The 17,301-nt window shown below is 40.4% G+C and overlaps 1 long non-coding RNA gene across 1 annotated transcript; it reads left to right on the forward strand.

Moving 5' to 3' along the window:
* The first annotated feature begins 13,447 nt into the window (after positions 1-13,447).
* Positions 13,448-16,472, forward strand: LOC132872301 (uncharacterized). Its single transcript, XR_009651420.1, has 3 exons — positions 13,448-13,565; positions 15,878-15,923; positions 16,391-16,472. It is a non-coding gene; the product is annotated as an uncharacterized LOC132872301 (long non-coding RNA).
* The last annotated feature ends 829 nt before the right edge of the window (positions 16,473-17,301 follow it).

Raw genomic sequence — 17,301 nt, forward strand, 5'->3', positions numbered from 1 at the left:
TTTTGTCAGTTGATCCGAGAAACACTTTTTATTTGTCATAAAAACAAATATGTTATATTTGTTATATTTTAATAATGGCCTGTCATTTTAGGAAGGGACATACTAAATCCTTCATGAATGGTAATTTGGTTGTACTGTAAGTTACACCCCAATTTCAATGTCACTTTACTTTGCCAAACTCACAATGTCAGAGGACAGAGGACTGGAATTAGTGCCCCAAAAAACACAATTTCAGCTTGGAAAAACTACAAACAGATGGTATAACTTCAGGAAGAAAATAAATGTTTATTTCACACTAAGAAAAGCAGGCTCACTACATATGGAGGCTATACAAAGCACAGAAATGTAACATACAGTTGTCCCATCTAGCAGTTTCCACATTCCCATGGTGAGTCTTTCCTACATTTGCCACAGGTGTATTTGCGGCAGCGTACACAAAGTTCGGTGTTTCTGTTATTATTGCAGAGTATGCGCACCTGGCACTGTGTCTTTTTCTTCTGAGAAACTCTCATCTCATGATGCTGCTGTTTGTGTTCTTCCCCTTGTGCCTTTTCCTGCAAAAGCCTGTTTTGAAGTTCCAGCATGAACAATTGGCGACTTTCTTTGGATCCTGTACATGCTGTGTACAAGACGTGCATTTGTGACAGCCATGCCAAGCAGGTTGTAAAACACAGCCATGGGCCATCTCCGTGTTCCTGCAGTAGTTGCATGATTTCTGGTCCATGATATCAACGCCGCATTTGAAATGGTTGTAATCAACAACAGTGTTTGGTTTTTGTTTTTGGATGTCCACAATTTCCACTTTCTGATGCATGGTGCTCAGAAGACAAACAGATTTTTTTTTTTTTGCAAACACCGTCAGCAAGGCATTTCCAGATGTGAACACCTGTGAGGAGTACAACTGGCGCCCCGAGATTTCCTTTGCAGTTGCTAGTAGCTCCCGACGATTTTTGTTGATGGTGCCAAGCAGAGTTGTTTTTCGTTGAAGAAGCCTGTTAGCCAAAGACAGAGAGGTGAAGAAATTGTCCATAGTTACAGTCCTTCCCTGGTCCATAAATGGTTCTATCAATTTCAAAACAACATTCTCTGACAGCCTCTCTCCCGTCGGACGAGTGGTATCTTTTCCCAAGTAAGGGATGGCATTACACATGTATTTTGTGTCCAGATCTGCTGCAATCCAAAACTTGATTCCAAACTTGTCAGGCTTGGATGCAATGTACTGCAGAAAGGGACAACGAACCTTTGAAGGAAATAACTGCTCATCCACGGTAATGTGTTGCCCTGGACTGTAGGACGACACACAATTCTGAACAAATCGCTGCCAGATGTCTGAAATTGCTGCAAATTTGTCCATTTATATGCGCTCCTTGTGGGTGTCCTTGTTGTCGAAGCAAAGGCACCGCTTTATTTCAAGAAAGCGGTTACGGGGCATTATGGCTTTGATATCTGGGTTGCCGAACCTATTGGCCCACATGAGTCGCATGTGACCAATGTAGCCCTTGGCAGCCCTTCGAAAAAGGATTGCGAGGAATGCCATCAGCTCGAAGACACTCATCTGCCAGCTGGGATTTGTTCTATGGCCCTCCTGGACTGTGCAGTCTCTGATGGTCAACAACATGCTGATATCCAACAAACACAGGAAGCTTTGAAGGCGACTTGTGATTTTGCGTGTTGCAAACTCTGTTGGCCCTCCAGAGCCATTGAATGCTGTCTGTGGAGTTTCATGAGCAGAAAAGTCTCCAACTTTGTGGTGGAACCACACAGTGCCATCTTTCGCCTTCTCTGTGGATCCAGGTGTTATGCCCACATCTGCAACTTTTTGTTTTTTATTACAAGGGGGGTTGACATGCATTGTGTCTTCCTCCTCATCTGACGTGGCCTCTGTGTCTGAACTGTCCTGCTCAATCACATACTTGACCACCCATCTCCTGGTGCATCTTTGGAGGGGAGGATTTACTGGTGCAAGAGCAGTCGCATCCTCATCACTTGACGAATCGGTGACAACGTTTTCATTCTGAAATGCGAGGTCCACATCTCCACCATCAGATTCACAGTCCGACATGCTCTGTAGAATTGCTAAAGCCTCCTGAGCACTGATCCTTCTTGGTTGCCTTGGTTGTGACATTGTGAAGTCTGGGTCTGCGTGCCAGGCATTCCCTATTTATGGTTGTTTCTCGCCCACAACATTCACACCTTTTACGACACTCCCTTCCCCTCCCTTCCTTCATCAAATCTAAATTGTATGATGCCCATTGAGTCTTACAAAAGGGCATATCAGAGGCTATTTCTCAGGTAACACAATCTATCTTATGCCCTTGTCAAATGCCAGCATGGTTTTTGTTACAAATGTTATAGTGGAAAAATGGCAAATATTTTGGTTATGTGCCTTTGGTATGTGCCTTTTATGGCCAGTAATTCTTACAGAAGGGCACATCAGAGTTGCTGGCCTGCAGAATATCCTGTGTGTGGAGGTGGGGTGCTGGCAGGGACACAGCTCAATAATTAGGCTTCTTTACACAACAATGGGAGGCAGTTAGTGGTATGTTATGGCCCTTTTCCACTACCCTTTTTCAGCTCACTTCAGCCTGACACAGCTCGCGTTTCGACTACCTTAGAGCAGCACGACTCAGCTCGCTTCAGCCCTGCTTAGCACCCAAAACTCGCACGGTTTTGGAGGGGGGCTGAAGCGAGCCAAACCAAGCCGATTGGGGCTAGGGGCGTGAGCAGACACTCCCCTGTGCACTGATTGGTGAGGAGGAGTGTCCTCACATGCCCACACACGCCCCGCGAGCACGCTGGGATCTGTAAACACCGTAAACCCGGAAGAAGAAGAATTACGAATTACGAGAATTTCTGAAGCCTTATGCGCCTCGCCTCATCTGTATAGGCTCTTGCCAGTATCTGTTGGCGTTGTCGGTGACAACAAGCCACAGCACCAAGACCAGCAACACTAACGACTCCATGTCCTCCATGTTTATTGTTTGCTCTCCGGGTCGTGAGACTACCGCTTAAAAGGTCACTGATGTCACTGTTTGCGCCGCCTAACGATATCACGTGACGTCCACCCACTTTCGCTAACTCCACCCAATGTGTCCACCCACTTCCAGCCAGCACGGTTCAGTGCGGTTGTAGTCGAAATGCAACTCCAACAGCCCCACTCAGCTCGACTCAGCCCGACTCAGCACGACACGGCTCAGCCCAACTCAGCCGCGTTGGTAGTGGAAAAGCGGCATTAGACTTATTCACACATTTGGGGGGGATTTCATTGCAGACTAAAGTCTGCACTTTGGGCCTTCTAGTTTAATGGCATTTAGCAGACACTCTTATCCAGAGCAAACTGGGGAGCAGTTGGGGGTTAGGTGTCTTGCTCAAGAGCACTTCAGCCATTCCTGCTGGTCCAGGGACTCAAACCATTGACCTTTTGGTCCCAAAGCTACTTCTCTATCCAGGCTTGTAGTACTCGAGTCCAGGACTTGGACTCGAGTCCGACTCGTGCCCTAATTTTAAGTACTCGTGACTCAACTTGGACTTGAACACTGATGACTCGGACTTGTACTCGGACTCATGCATTAACTGCATTAGGACTCATAAATTGGAGACAAGGACTCGGATTTTTTCTTTATTTTTTGTAACATGCCATAATAATTTGGCACAAGATATTTATATCTACATAAGTTTTTGTACTAATTTTGTGCAAGAGTGTCACACTTGCGCGCCTTGGCACGTGCATCAGATAGACTCCTGGGAGTGCTCCGGACAGCGCATGTGCCAACCGAACTCTGGCGCATGCCGTAAACGACTCGCGCCTCCACAGGATTAAGGCGCAATCAGCAGGCTTATATAAAAACTATGAAAACACACTTACTTTGCGAAGTATTGAGTCGCGTTGCTGACACATTACCAAGCCTTATTTCCCTGTTTGGGTTCCTGATCCCTAATTTCCTGTTTCTCGTCTTTGATTCTGCCGAGTCTACGATAGCCTGTTTGTGACCTATTGCCTGTTTCACCATTTTACAATTTTCCCTGCCATTCTGGATTGCTTACCTGTCTTGTATTAATAAACACACCTTCTGCACTTACATCCGTCTCCCAACCATCTCTGACAGAATACTTCACACTCCCTGACAAAGAGAATGCACATTCACCTGTTCATACGTCATGTTCAGGAACAAACTAATGTTAATGGCACTAAAACAACCACCATCAAATGGTGCAGTTGGAGTCTTGTTCTTGGATTCGACTTAGATCAATAGTGGACTTGACTCAAATTGTTTTAATGACTTGAACTTGAACACTGGTGACTCGCGAATGGACTCAAACGCAAGGTTTAGTGACTCGACTGCAACACTGTCTCTAGCCATCAGGCCATGGCTTCAGCCCTGCAATACAGTGGTGCTTGAAAATTTGTGAACCCTTTTGAATTTTCTATATTTCTGCATAAATATGACCTAAAACATCATCAGAGTTTCACACAAGTCCTAAAAGTAGATAAAGAGAACCCAGTTAAACAAATGAGACAAAAATATTATACTTGGTCATTTATTTATTGAGGAAAATAATGCAATACTCTGTGTGCAGAATTATTAGGCAAGTGAGTATTTTGACCACAACATCCTTTTAATGCATGTTGTCCCACTCCAAGCTGTTTAGGCTTGAAAGCCTACTACCAATTAAGTATATCAGGTGCTGTGCATCTGTGTAATGAGAGGGGGTGTGGTCTAATGACATCAACACCCTATATCAGGTGTGCATAATTATTAGGCAACCTCTTTTCCTCTGGCAAAACGGGTCAGAAGAGAGATCTGACAGACTTTGAAAAGTCTAAAATTGTGAGATGTCTTGCAGACGGATGCAGCACTCTTGAAATTGCGAAGATGTTGAAACGTGATCACCGAACAATCAAGCGTTTCATTGCAAATAGTCAACAGGGTCGAAAGAAGCGTGTGGAAAAAAAAAGGCGCAAAATAACTGCACATGATCTGCGGAAAATCAAGCGTGACGCTAATAAGCAGCCATTAGCATCCAGTTCTGCCATATTCCAGAGTTGCAACATTCCTGGAGTGTCAAAGAGTACAAGGTGTGCAATACTGAGGGACATGGCCAAGGTAAGGAAGGCTGAAAAACGACCACCACTGAGTAAGGCACACAAGATAAAACGTCAAGACTGGGCCAAGAAATATCTTAAGACTGATTTTTCTAAGGTGCTGTGGTCTGATGAGATGAGAGTGACTCTTGATGGGCCAGATGGATGGGCCTGTGGCTGGATCAGTAATGGGCACAGAGCTCCACTCCGACTCAGACGCCAGCAAGGTGGAGGTGGAGTACTGCTATGGGCTGGTATCATCAAAGACGAGCTTGTTGGACCTTTTCGAGTTGAGGATGGACTCAAACTCAACTCCCAGACCTACTGCCAGTTCCTGGAAGAAACCTTCTTCAAGCAGTGGTATAGGAAAAAGTCAGCATCTTTCAAGAAGAACATGATTTTCATGCAGGATAATGCTCCATCTCATGCATCCAAATACTCCACTGCGTGGCTAGCCAGTAAAGGTCTGAAAGGTGAAAAAATAATGACATGGCCCCCTTGTTCACCTGACCTAAACCCCATAGAGAACCTGTGGTCCATTATAAAACGTGAGGTCTACAAAGAGGGAAAACAGTACACCTCTCTGAACAGCGTCTGGGAGGCCGTGGTTGCTGCTGCACACAATGTTGGTCGTGAACAGATAAAGAAATTGACAGAATCTATGGATGGAAGGCTTTTGAGTGTCCTCATGAAGAAGGGTGGCTATATTGGTCACTGATTTGTTTTTGTTTTGTGTTTGAACGTCAGATATGTTTATTTGCAAATCTGGAGTTGTCATATCAGTGTACCTGGTGAAAATAAATAAGTGAAATGGCTACATATTTGGTTTTTATTAAGTTGCCTAATAATTCTGCACAGTGAAAGTTACCTGAACACATACATATTCTCCTAAAATGGCCAAAACTAAAAACGCCCCACTCTAACTTCCATACATATTCAGCTTTGATATTTATGAGTCTTTTTGGTTGATTGAGAACATAGTTGTTGTTCAATAATAAAACTAATCCTCAAAAATACAACTTGCCTAATAATTCTGCACTCAGTGTATTATGTATCTGTGAGTGGCAAAAGTATGTGAACCTCTAGGATTAACAGTTAATTTGAAGGTGAAATTAGCGTCAGGTGTTTTCAATCAATGGGATGACAATCAGTTGTGAGTGGGCACCCTGTTTGTTTGTTTGTTTGTTTGTTTGTTTGTTTGTTTGTTTGTTTGTTTGTTTGTTTGCTTGCTTGTTTGTTTGTTTGTTTGTTTCACCAGGGGAAACATATCGCCTACTGGCGTTTTTCAATGTGCCCTGGGGGGAAAACCCCCAGACATAAACTATCAACATCAAATGAAATGATACAATAAATAAATAGATAACAAAAAAAACAAGTAATATTAAAAATAACATGCTTCAAACTATACATAAAGTCATGTTACAAAATAAATAGTACAATGATATAACGTTAACATATGACATAAAAACATAAAAAATTAAAATCAAAATAGGATTTGCATACAGTATAAATATTCGGCAATCAAGTTCATATAGTTGTTTGAAACTTGCTAGAGTTCTAGTTGCTTTCAGATAATGTGGTAATGTGTTCCAAAGTGATGATGATGATAGTTTATTTCAAACATGTAAACAAACAATGAATAAATAAGCAGATAACAAGAAAAACAAAACAGCATTTGCAACAAGAACACGTAAAAAGCCACTAAATTAGAAAATAAACCTTAAATAATATAGGCAATAATAATATATCAAAATCAAAACAAAAGAAAACAAGACAAAAATACAAACAAGGACGCACTAAGCAGTTTTGAGTTTACATGTCCGAAAAGGAGTGGGCTGAAGTAAAAACTTATTTAATCCCACCCCTCTACTTTAGTCAATATAAGTTGATTATTGAGCTTCCTTATTGATTATCGAGCTTCCTTATATATATATATATATATATATATATATATATATATATATATATATATATATATATATACACTGTATATTACTTATTACTTCAACTATTCAGATATCAATTCTCTATGACTATATCATATAATTAATTAATTATATGTGTATATCCATGTCTACACACAGGTTTACTACAAATACCACACTCACAATGGAGAACAAAATAAAAACAAAACAAATAGATGAAGACTCAAAAAAGAAAAAAAGAAAATTTACACAGTAAACAGCCAGTTATGATTAATCCCCTTCATCCTTATACCTTGTGAAAATCAAATTGTTGTACATCTTTTTAAAACGCTTCATGTCTGGACATCCCTTGAGCTCCTCATTTAAACTGTTCCACCGCTTCACCCCACAAACAGAAATACAAAAACTTTTCTTGGTTGTGCACACCCTATAATTTTTACATTTAAATAAACCCCTTAAATTATAACTCCCATCTCTTTCAGTGAACAGTTTTTGAATATTATGTGGTAGTTGATTATTGTTTGCTTTGAATAATATTTGTGCAGTTTGATAGTCCACCAGATCTGCAAATTTCAGTATTTCTGACTGTAAGAATAATGTATTTGTATGATTCCGATAACCAGCCTTGTGTATAATCCTTATTGCTCTTTTTTGGAGAATGAATAATGAATGTATTGTATTTTTGTAATTATTGCCCCATACCTCAGCACAGTAACTTAAATAAGGTGAAACCAGGGAACAGTAAAGAATCCGGAGTGAATTGTGATCTAGAAACTGTTTAACTTTGTTTAATATTGCAATACTTCTTGATACTTTGGATTGTATGTTTTTTATATATGGTTTCCAGCTGAGTTTTTCATCAATAGTTGTTCCAAGAAATTTGATTTCCTTAACTCTTTCTATAATAACCCCATCTATTTGAATATTTATTTGTGTGTTTGTTTTGTTGTTACCAAATAACATTACTTTGGATTTGTTTGCCCCAGAGGATGAAAAGGTTCGTCTTCTGTATTCCAATTTAGTCTTGGGCAACTGAAGACTGCCTTGTACCCAGAGGCGGGTATAATGAGTGTGTACATGTGACAGTTGAGTGAACATTGCTGTGATGTAAGAAGGAGTCAAACCGTTAAGAGCCTAATAGACAAGAATAGCTTTACTTTTCCTGTGAATTTCGGCCACTGGGAGCCATCCTAATGTATTTAGAAGGGTTGAGGTAGAGATATACCAGTCACAGCCTCGAATTACCCTGCCTGCTCTATTTTATAGTTTTTGAAGATTTTCAAAGTATCCCTCCCCCCCGGTCCCAAATTGTACTACAGTAATGTACGTGTGGTATAAATAGTGTTGTATATATTAATTGAAGTGCCTGTCTGTTAAGGTATGGTTTGAGGTAATTAATTATACCGATCACCTGTGCAAGTTTCTTGTATATGTATTCAAAACGTGCACTCCACTTGAGTAAGTTGTCAATGGTGACCTCCAGGTATTTAAAAGTGGTTTCTTGTTCTAATTTGGCCCCATCTAGTATAAGATTAAGCTTGGTATTTGCCACATTCATTCCTGCTGAACCTATAAGCATTGTTTTGCATTTGCTGGGATTCAAAGAAAGTTTGTCTGCGGCAAACTACTGAGAAATCTGGGTTCAGTCACTTTGTATTGCCTTCTCAAGTGTGTCAATACTTTGTGCTGTGAAATATAGAATATATAAATATAGTTTTATTTAAAGAACAGGAATCTATCAAAGTCTGATCTTCACAACACATGTTTGTGGAAGTGTATCATGGTACGAACAAAGGAGATTTTTGAGGACCTCAGAAAAAGCGTTGTTGATGCTCATCAGGCTGGAAAAGGTTACAAAACCATCTCTAAAGAGTTTGGACTCCACCAATCCACAGTCAGACAGATTGTGTACAAATGGAGGAAATTCAACACCACTGTTACCCTCCCCAGGAGTGGTCGACCAACAAAGATCACTCCAATAGCAAGGCGTGTAATAGTCAGCAAGGTCACAAAGGACCCCAGGGTAACTTCTAAGCAACTGAAGGCCTCTCTCACATTAGCTAATGTTAATGTTCATGAGTCCACCATCAGGAGAACACTGAACAACAATGGTGTACATGGCAGGGTTGCAAGGAGAAAGCCACTGTTCTCCAAAAAGAACATTGCTGCTTGTCTGCAGTTTGCTAAAGATCACGTGGACAAGCCAGAAGGCTATTGGAAAAATGTTTTGTGGATGGATGAGACCAAAATAGAACTTTTTGGTTTAAATGAGAAGCGTTATGTTTGGAGAAAGGAAAACACTGCATTCCAGCATAAAAACCTTATCCCATCTGTGAAACATGGTGGTGATAGTATCATGGTTTGGGCCTGTTTTGCTGCATCTGGGTCAGGATGGCTTGCCATCATTGATGAAACAATGAATTCAGAATTATACCAGCGAATTCTAAAGGAAAATGTCAGGACATCTGTCCATGAACTGAATCTCAAAAGAAGGTGGGTCATGCAGCAAGACAACGAACCTAAGCACACAAGTTGTTCTACTAAAGAACGGTTAAAGAAGAATAAAGTTAATGTTTTGGAATGGCCAAGTCAAAATCCTGACCTTAATCCAATCGAAATGTTGTGGAAGGACCTGAAGCGAGCAGTTCATGTGAGGAAACCCACCAACATCCCAGAGGTGAAGCTGTTCTGTATGGAGGAATGGGTTAAAATTCCTCCAAGCCGGTGTGCAGGACTGATCAACAGTTACCGGAAACATTTAGTTGCAGTTATTGCTGCATAAGGGAGTCACACCAGATACTGAAGCAAAGGTCCACATACTTTTGCCACTCACAGATATGTAATACTGGATCATTTTTCTCAATAAATACATGACCAAGCATAATATTTTGTCTCATTTCTTTAACTGGGTTCTCTTTATCTACTTTTAGGACTTGTGTGAAAATCTGATGATGTTTTCGGTCATATTTATGCAGAAATATAGAAAATTCTAAAGGGTTCACAAACTTTCAAGCACCACTGTAGACTGGTCACCCGTCCAGGGTGTATCCTGCCTCTTACCCAATGTCAGCTGGATTTGGCTCCAGCCCACCTGTGCTCTGCAATGGAGAACCAATGAACTTTGAATATCCTGCAGAACACCATTAAAACCAATATTCAAACATGGAAGTAATATGGCACAATTGTGACTAGAGGACACCATCCACCAAAAGTTAGTGACGGGATAAAGAGGGAATTAGTCAGAGAAGCCTCTGAGGATTTTTCAGGAGACACTCTGGTAAAGCAAGGCAAGGCAAGGCAAGGCAAGGCAAGTTTATTTATATAGCACATTTCATACACAATGGCAGTTCAATGTGCTTTACAGAAGTAAAAACAAAAACAGTAAACAATAGAGAAATAAAATTACATAAAATAATTTTATCTTTATTCTAAAATAATTAATTAAAAGAATTAAAAGAAAATAATAAGAATTAAACAATAGTAGAAATAAAATATTAAAATGCCAAAAAGAAAAAGGAGAAAAAGAAAGAGAAAGAGAAAAAAAAAACCTAGCAGAATAAAATAGAATAAAGTTAAAATAAATTTAAAACATGCAGAGAAAAAGATTATTAAAAAAAATATTAATTATTTAACAGAAAGCATCTGAAAACAGCTTGGTCTTTAACCTAGATTTGAAGCTGCCAACAGCAGGAGCATTTTTGATGTCCTCTGGCAGTTGGTTCCATAGCTGTACTGCATAGTAGCTAAAAGCTGCTTCACCACACTTTGTTTTAACAACAGGCATTTGCAAAAGCAGCATTACTTTGGTCTAAACACAAGCAATATTACAATGAGATAATAATGTTTGATCATGTTTGAAGTATTTCAGTAGTTTAAAATAGATCTAGGATTTTCTTGTGCATAGAATTGTCTGGAATTTGCTGCAGAAAACACTAAGTGTGGCAGCGGGGGCGTGGTCAAGCGCCGGTCTGTGACAGGAGGGTGGAGCCAGGGAAGGTGAGTGGCAGAATCGCGACACCTGAGGGTAATTAACCTGTGTTGGTGCTCCACCTTAATCCCGGGTTTCGGCACCACTGTAGCGCGTATCGAGTGTGGGTGAAGCACAGAGGACGGCAGGACAGTGCTTGGAGGCAGATAAATCTATTTATTTTCACAACTTTTCAGTCTGAATACTTCCATACACACACACACACTTGTCTGGTCCCGGGTTGCGCTCCCTCTCCTCTCTCTCTGCCTCCTTAAATAGGGAGCGGTTACTGGGAAAACACACGCACAAACACAGGTTAATTACCCTCAGGTGTCGCGATTCTGCCACTCACCTTCCCTGGCTCCACCCTCCTGTCACAGACCGGCGCTTGACCACGCCCCCGCTGCCACACTAAGCTTTCTCTAGGGAACAGTTTCCCAAACCTGGTCATGGAGCCCCACATGTCCTGCACGTATATTTAACAATTATTCCATGAAATCGAGTCGTACATGAGCTGATAGCTGCTCTAAGCCGTAATGAGATTGTCTGGAATAATTGTTTTATTCTATTCACATTCATTGGATTTTGAGAAACAGAGCATTTTTATTTTTATTTTTTGCAAATTCGATAAATAAAAACTTTATACAACCCGTCTGACAAAATCATTTCTGCTTAGGTGGACTTCTTAAAAACCTATCAATAGCTGCACAAATTAACTTTAGTGCTGTTTTTTTTTTTTTGTAGAAAGTACCATCTTGCTGTTGTGCCTAGGTATAGAATAGCATTAGACATTTATTTAATTCTTCCTTGGACATATCAGTTCTGAAATTTTCAAACTTCTTTGAGCTTTTGAACCAGTCTAAAAAAAAATCAACAAATTTTAATGCTTAAAGATGAAGAATGTAAACAAACCGGCAAAATGACAGGAGCAATTTGTGAAAAAATGCTATAATAATAATAATAATAATAATAATCTCATTATCTGTAGCCGCTTTATCCTGTTCTACAGGGTCGCAGGCAAGCTGGAGCCTATCCCAGCTGACTACAGGCGAAAGGCGGGGTACACCCTGGACAAGTCGCCAGGTCATCACGGGACTGACACATAGACACAGACAACCATTCACACTCACATTCACACCTACGGTCAATTTAGAGTCACCAGTTAACCTAACCTGCATGTCTTTGGACTGTGGGGGAAACCGGAGCACCCGGAGGAAACCCACGCGGACACGGGGAGAACATGCAAACTCCGCACAGAAAGGCCCTCGCCGTAATAATAGTAATAATAATAAAAATAATAATAATTCTTGAAAAATAAAAAAGATACGTTCTTACTATCAAATACTTTCATTCCATACTTTGTTGCTTTTTTGTATTTTTTGGGTTTTTCTTTTCGAGTCGAGTTTTTATTTCATCCTCGGTTGGTTCAGCAACACGCTCCGCCATTTTGTTTTTCTCTACTCACGGTATATGAGCCGATATCCTAGTAGTAGAGTCACCAATCAGAGCGCGCGACTGCTCATATCCAGTGAATGTGCATAGAATATTCGCTGTTCTTGACATGTAATACCTTGTTCTCTTGGGTCGTGTCCATGGTAAAGCAAGTCCCAGAGTTCTCCAGAAGATGGCGCTATCAACTCTGAACCAGATGCCGAGCTTTTGAGGTGATCACAAACCTCACAACCTCACTCATATCCAGAGGTGACACAGCGGTTGAATCCTGAATGTTTCCCTGCTGGACAAATTTAGTGCACTTGAAGCATTTTTTTTTTTTTGTGAGTGTAGGGCACTTAGCTAGGGATTGGGGAGCAATTTGGGAGTCAAGCGACGCTCATCTAGAGAAGTGACAGCGGGCTAATCCTAAATGTCAGAATACAGGACACATGGTGCACTGCGTAAGGCGGATAAACCGCTATCTTTACACTAGATAGGGCGCTTATAAAGGGAGCGGGCAGTGGTTTGGGTTTCAGCCAGCGTCTTTTTTACCGCACTGAGAGGACGCTGGAGGAAGACCTTACGCTTTTATTTTATTTTTATTTCTCTACATGTAAAAAAAATATATATGAACAGATGAACAGCGACAAATCCTCGTGTATATTTGTTGTCCTGGATGTTTATGATAAAAACTTCTTCAAAAGCAAATAGGATATATTTACATATAGGCTTTATGGCTTTATGTATTTTTATTTTTATTTTCCAAGTCCACTACATGTAGTGCCCTGAATGACTTTGTGTAGCCCTTCAAAGCCATTAAATGAAAGCTGTGGGAAATGAAGGAAGGCGTTTTAACCGGTGATGATGAGCAGCTCGTGTTCACTCCACTGGGGTGAGAGAGAGAGAGAGAGAGAGAGAGAGAGAAAGATGCTGGATGCTGTATTAGACCCGGTGGGCTTGTGTAGCTTCTCCACTCAGGGTCGTCACCCACCCATTTCATGCATTCACTAAGATATCAAGACATAGAGAGGACACTACAATAGGAAGTCCACTGTGGACTCTTAAAGCTCGGGATTTGGAGGAAAATGTGCGGCGTTGGACTCGCCATCAGGACGCTTCTTTACAATGATGGGACCGCGCACTCAGCCCCAGCCAGGTAACATCTCACACACAGGCAGTCGCATCCCTTACAGAGCTCTCAGCTCATGGAGCCAAAAGCTCCAGACTACACATAACCTTTCCTCATTTAACGGATGCTTATTATTTTTATCATTCGTTTCATTATTATTATTATTATTATTATTTAATCCAAATCGACCTACTGTTCAGACCTGCTCTAACTGCCAATTTGTTAGTTAAGAGTCTTGCTCAAGCTTGACCCAGCAGTGGCAGCTTGGGGTTTGAACTCATAACCTTTCAATCAGCAACCCAAAGTCTTAAGCTACCTGTCTTCTCCATGGATGTGTTGATAGACACTGAGATGTTTTGCTATGGTAGACTAAAGAGCAGTCGTGCATCACTGGCATCATGAAACAGCACAGTACCATTATTATTTATTCTCCGGCTGTGCAGGAACCTGAAATCCACTCTAGAAACAGAACAGTGTACGCTGAATGAGGGGAGTCTTGATATTTTCCTCGATTAGTTTTCACACAGAACACTTTCAAAGATCATTTCTTATCACTGTACACTGAAAGGACTGACAGTTTTTTTTTTTAAAGACATTGACTTGGCAATGCTCCTGTTTTTAGAGTTGTTGAAGTAGTTTTCAGAGAATATCCTGGTGTTTTCCTGGTGCCCACATGATGATATGACTGCATTGGACTCATATAGCCTATACTCTGAGAAATTTCCTTGTCACTGGCGTGGTATCATCAAACATGCAACTATGGATATTACATAAAAATGATAAACAGCCTATTATATACAGTATAAATTATGCAAATTAGTCAGGACTTGTTTCGTGCACCCTGGTTGTGCCTGTGAAGCCACTATGTTTATTTGATATCATTTTGCATTTCCAGTTAAGTATTTCCCCCATCTGGGATCACTCCTTCTCACTTATTTAGTACATCGGCGTTCTTTTACCTGCAAACATGACGATAGAATATGTTTTAAACAATATTAGATGGACACTGGGCATTAAGGACCATCAATGTAACATTTAAACCTTTATTCTAAAAGCTAATTACAACACATGCACCTTCCCACGTAGAGAATACACACTAAAGTTGTGCAAAATTATACAAGTAAAAGTAGAGTAGAGTTTGGATCCTTTATTTCTGAGAGTGTAGATTTAGTTCATTTAATTTTAGTCTAGATTTTAGTTCATAATACTCAGGGGCTTTTTTTCCCCCAAAAAATACAGACAGGGTAGAATAACAGACCTCTCGGAGACAGGATCTAAGCTCAGAGTTAGGCTGTCACGACTTATTTCAACGGGTGGGGAATCGACTTCTTTGCCACACCCCTGTAATTTGTTTCCCCAGTCAACTATGGATATTACATAAAAATGATAAACAGCCTATGATAAATACATTATGCAAATTAGTCAGGACTTGTTTCATGCACCCTGGTTGTGCCTGTGAAGCCATTATGTTTATTTGATATCATTTTGCATTTCCAATTAAGTATTTCCCCCATCTGGGATCACTCCTTCTCACTTATTAAGACACACTGCATCAGGATTACTGCTTCGAAATTAAAAATATAACCTCTGCAGCACTTCTCAAAGCTATCCAATCGACCTGTTTTTAAAATGAATACCATATATCTGAGTGTTGACACTCAAGTATTTTTGTTACTGTGTGTGCTAAGGCATAAACACAATCCACACAGTGCCCTCAGCAACACGTTGCTCTTTTGTTTACACCTCTGCCATTAAAGTCACTCAGCACCCACGCCTCACGATTGCGCACTGCACACACACATACACAGACACACACATTCACCTGAGGCCATTCAGAGGAGAACATGCAGAGAACATTCTAGATATTACAGAGGAACTATTTTTCTCTAGTGTACCCTTTTGCCCCAAGGACAACATAATAACAATGAGAATTAGTCCTCAGATGTTCTGTTTGGTCGTAAGGTGTAATTCTAGGCTATTCCCTGTAAACGCTCTATTAAATGTGCTTCCAGAAATGACCTGTAATTATGTAAAAGGCAGGCTGTCTGTAAAAGTGTACCTGAAGGTGCTGCTTAGGAGATACACCAGGATGCTGCTTGGACGTAATTGCTAGTGATTCACCAGCTTCACATTTGAAGAGGCAGAGATGGAAATTATCACACATGACGTGGTGTACCTTGAATGAAAACTGGTTTAACAGTTTGACTAAATGTGGGAAAAATAGATCTTGAAGAGATCTGCTCGGATTTTACATTATAATGTCAGGTATTCATTCATAAAACAATGTCTGAATGGACTGTCTTTTTATGGGAATAACTAATGCTTCTCTCTGTTTCCAGAGGCAAGTATGATTCCACTACAGCACCCAGCCAATCCTGATGACAGGTACGCAATTACAATTTTAATCCTTTGCATAGTTTCTATGTTCAAATATCAAGGTTTTTTGGGGGGGTGGGCAGACATCTGTGGAAGAACCAGCATTATTTATTTATTTATTTATTTATTTTTAATGGCAATATCATTAAACACTGGTATATATTAAATCTACCCCCCCCCCCCCCCCCCAGGTGCCTATGGGCATCCAATTGTTAACAGGAGTCAGTATACATCTTAGTTAGCAATGCACATCCGAGCGTGTTTTTTTTTCATGCAGGACACCAGAAGAGAGCAGGCTGCTCCAGCAACATATTTACAAATTCTGCACCTCATATATCACTGTCCGACACTGTCAGTTACAGCTGTGTAGAATTTGCCAGTTGTTCCCTTTGGCAGATACTTCACCCCTGCTGGAATAGCTTCTGTATGACTTTTATATTATCTGTCAATATGTTTTTCATGTATTTCTCTGTCAGGCCACCTGCTGAAACAGTTAAAAAGAACAACATATGTACCACTGGACTGATTCTGGACAGCTCAGCGCTGAAGATGGCTGATGTGGACTCGGAGGTTCCTCCTCTCCCACCGCGCTACCGCTTCAGAGACCTGCTTTTAGGGGATCAGTCGTTTCAGAATGATGACAGGTAAAAGTGTTTCTACAGATCACACACAGTGTCCTGTGTTTCGAAAGCATTTATGAGGCCTGGATAAACACAGGCATTCTTAACACGTTTCCTGGAGTTTGTGAGCGTGTGATGAAATAAATATTGAAGGGAATCCTGCAACAAGCTGTTATGTGGGTGCTTTTAATACACATTTTTGCAAGACTTCATAATATTTGGATAACATTATTCGACGAGGGCTTATATTGTGCCTTCATAGCAAATTAACATCAGTTGCATACAACCAAAGACCTCATGTGACTTTATCTTGAAAAACATTGAAGTAAATTTGTAATTTTTCATCCTTATCTTTGAAGCAATAAGTTTGTTTCCACTAACCTTGAAGCATCCGTTCCATATCTGTCATATGGATTTCATATTTCTTTATAAGGTACAGTGTCTTGCAAAAGTATTCATCCCCCTTGGTGTTTGTCCTGTTTTGTCGCATTGCAAGATGGAATTAAAATGGATTTTTGGGGGGTTAGCACCATTTGATTTACACAGTATGCCTACAGTTTTAAAGTTGAAAATTGTTGTTTTATTGTGACACAAACAATAATTTAGATGAAAAAACAGAAATCTGGAGTGTGCATAGGTATTCACCCCCTTTCATATGAAACCCCTAAATAATAGCAGGTCCAAACAATTCACTTCATAAGTCACATAATTAGTTGACTAAGATCCACCTGTGTGCAATCAAAGTGTCACATGATCTGTCACATGAT

Source organism: Neoarius graeffei, chromosome 24, assembly GCF_027579695.1.
Source record: "Neoarius graeffei isolate fNeoGra1 chromosome 24, fNeoGra1.pri, whole genome shotgun sequence".
Classification (NCBI taxonomy): domain Eukaryota; kingdom Metazoa; phylum Chordata; class Actinopteri; order Siluriformes; family Ariidae; genus Neoarius; species Neoarius graeffei.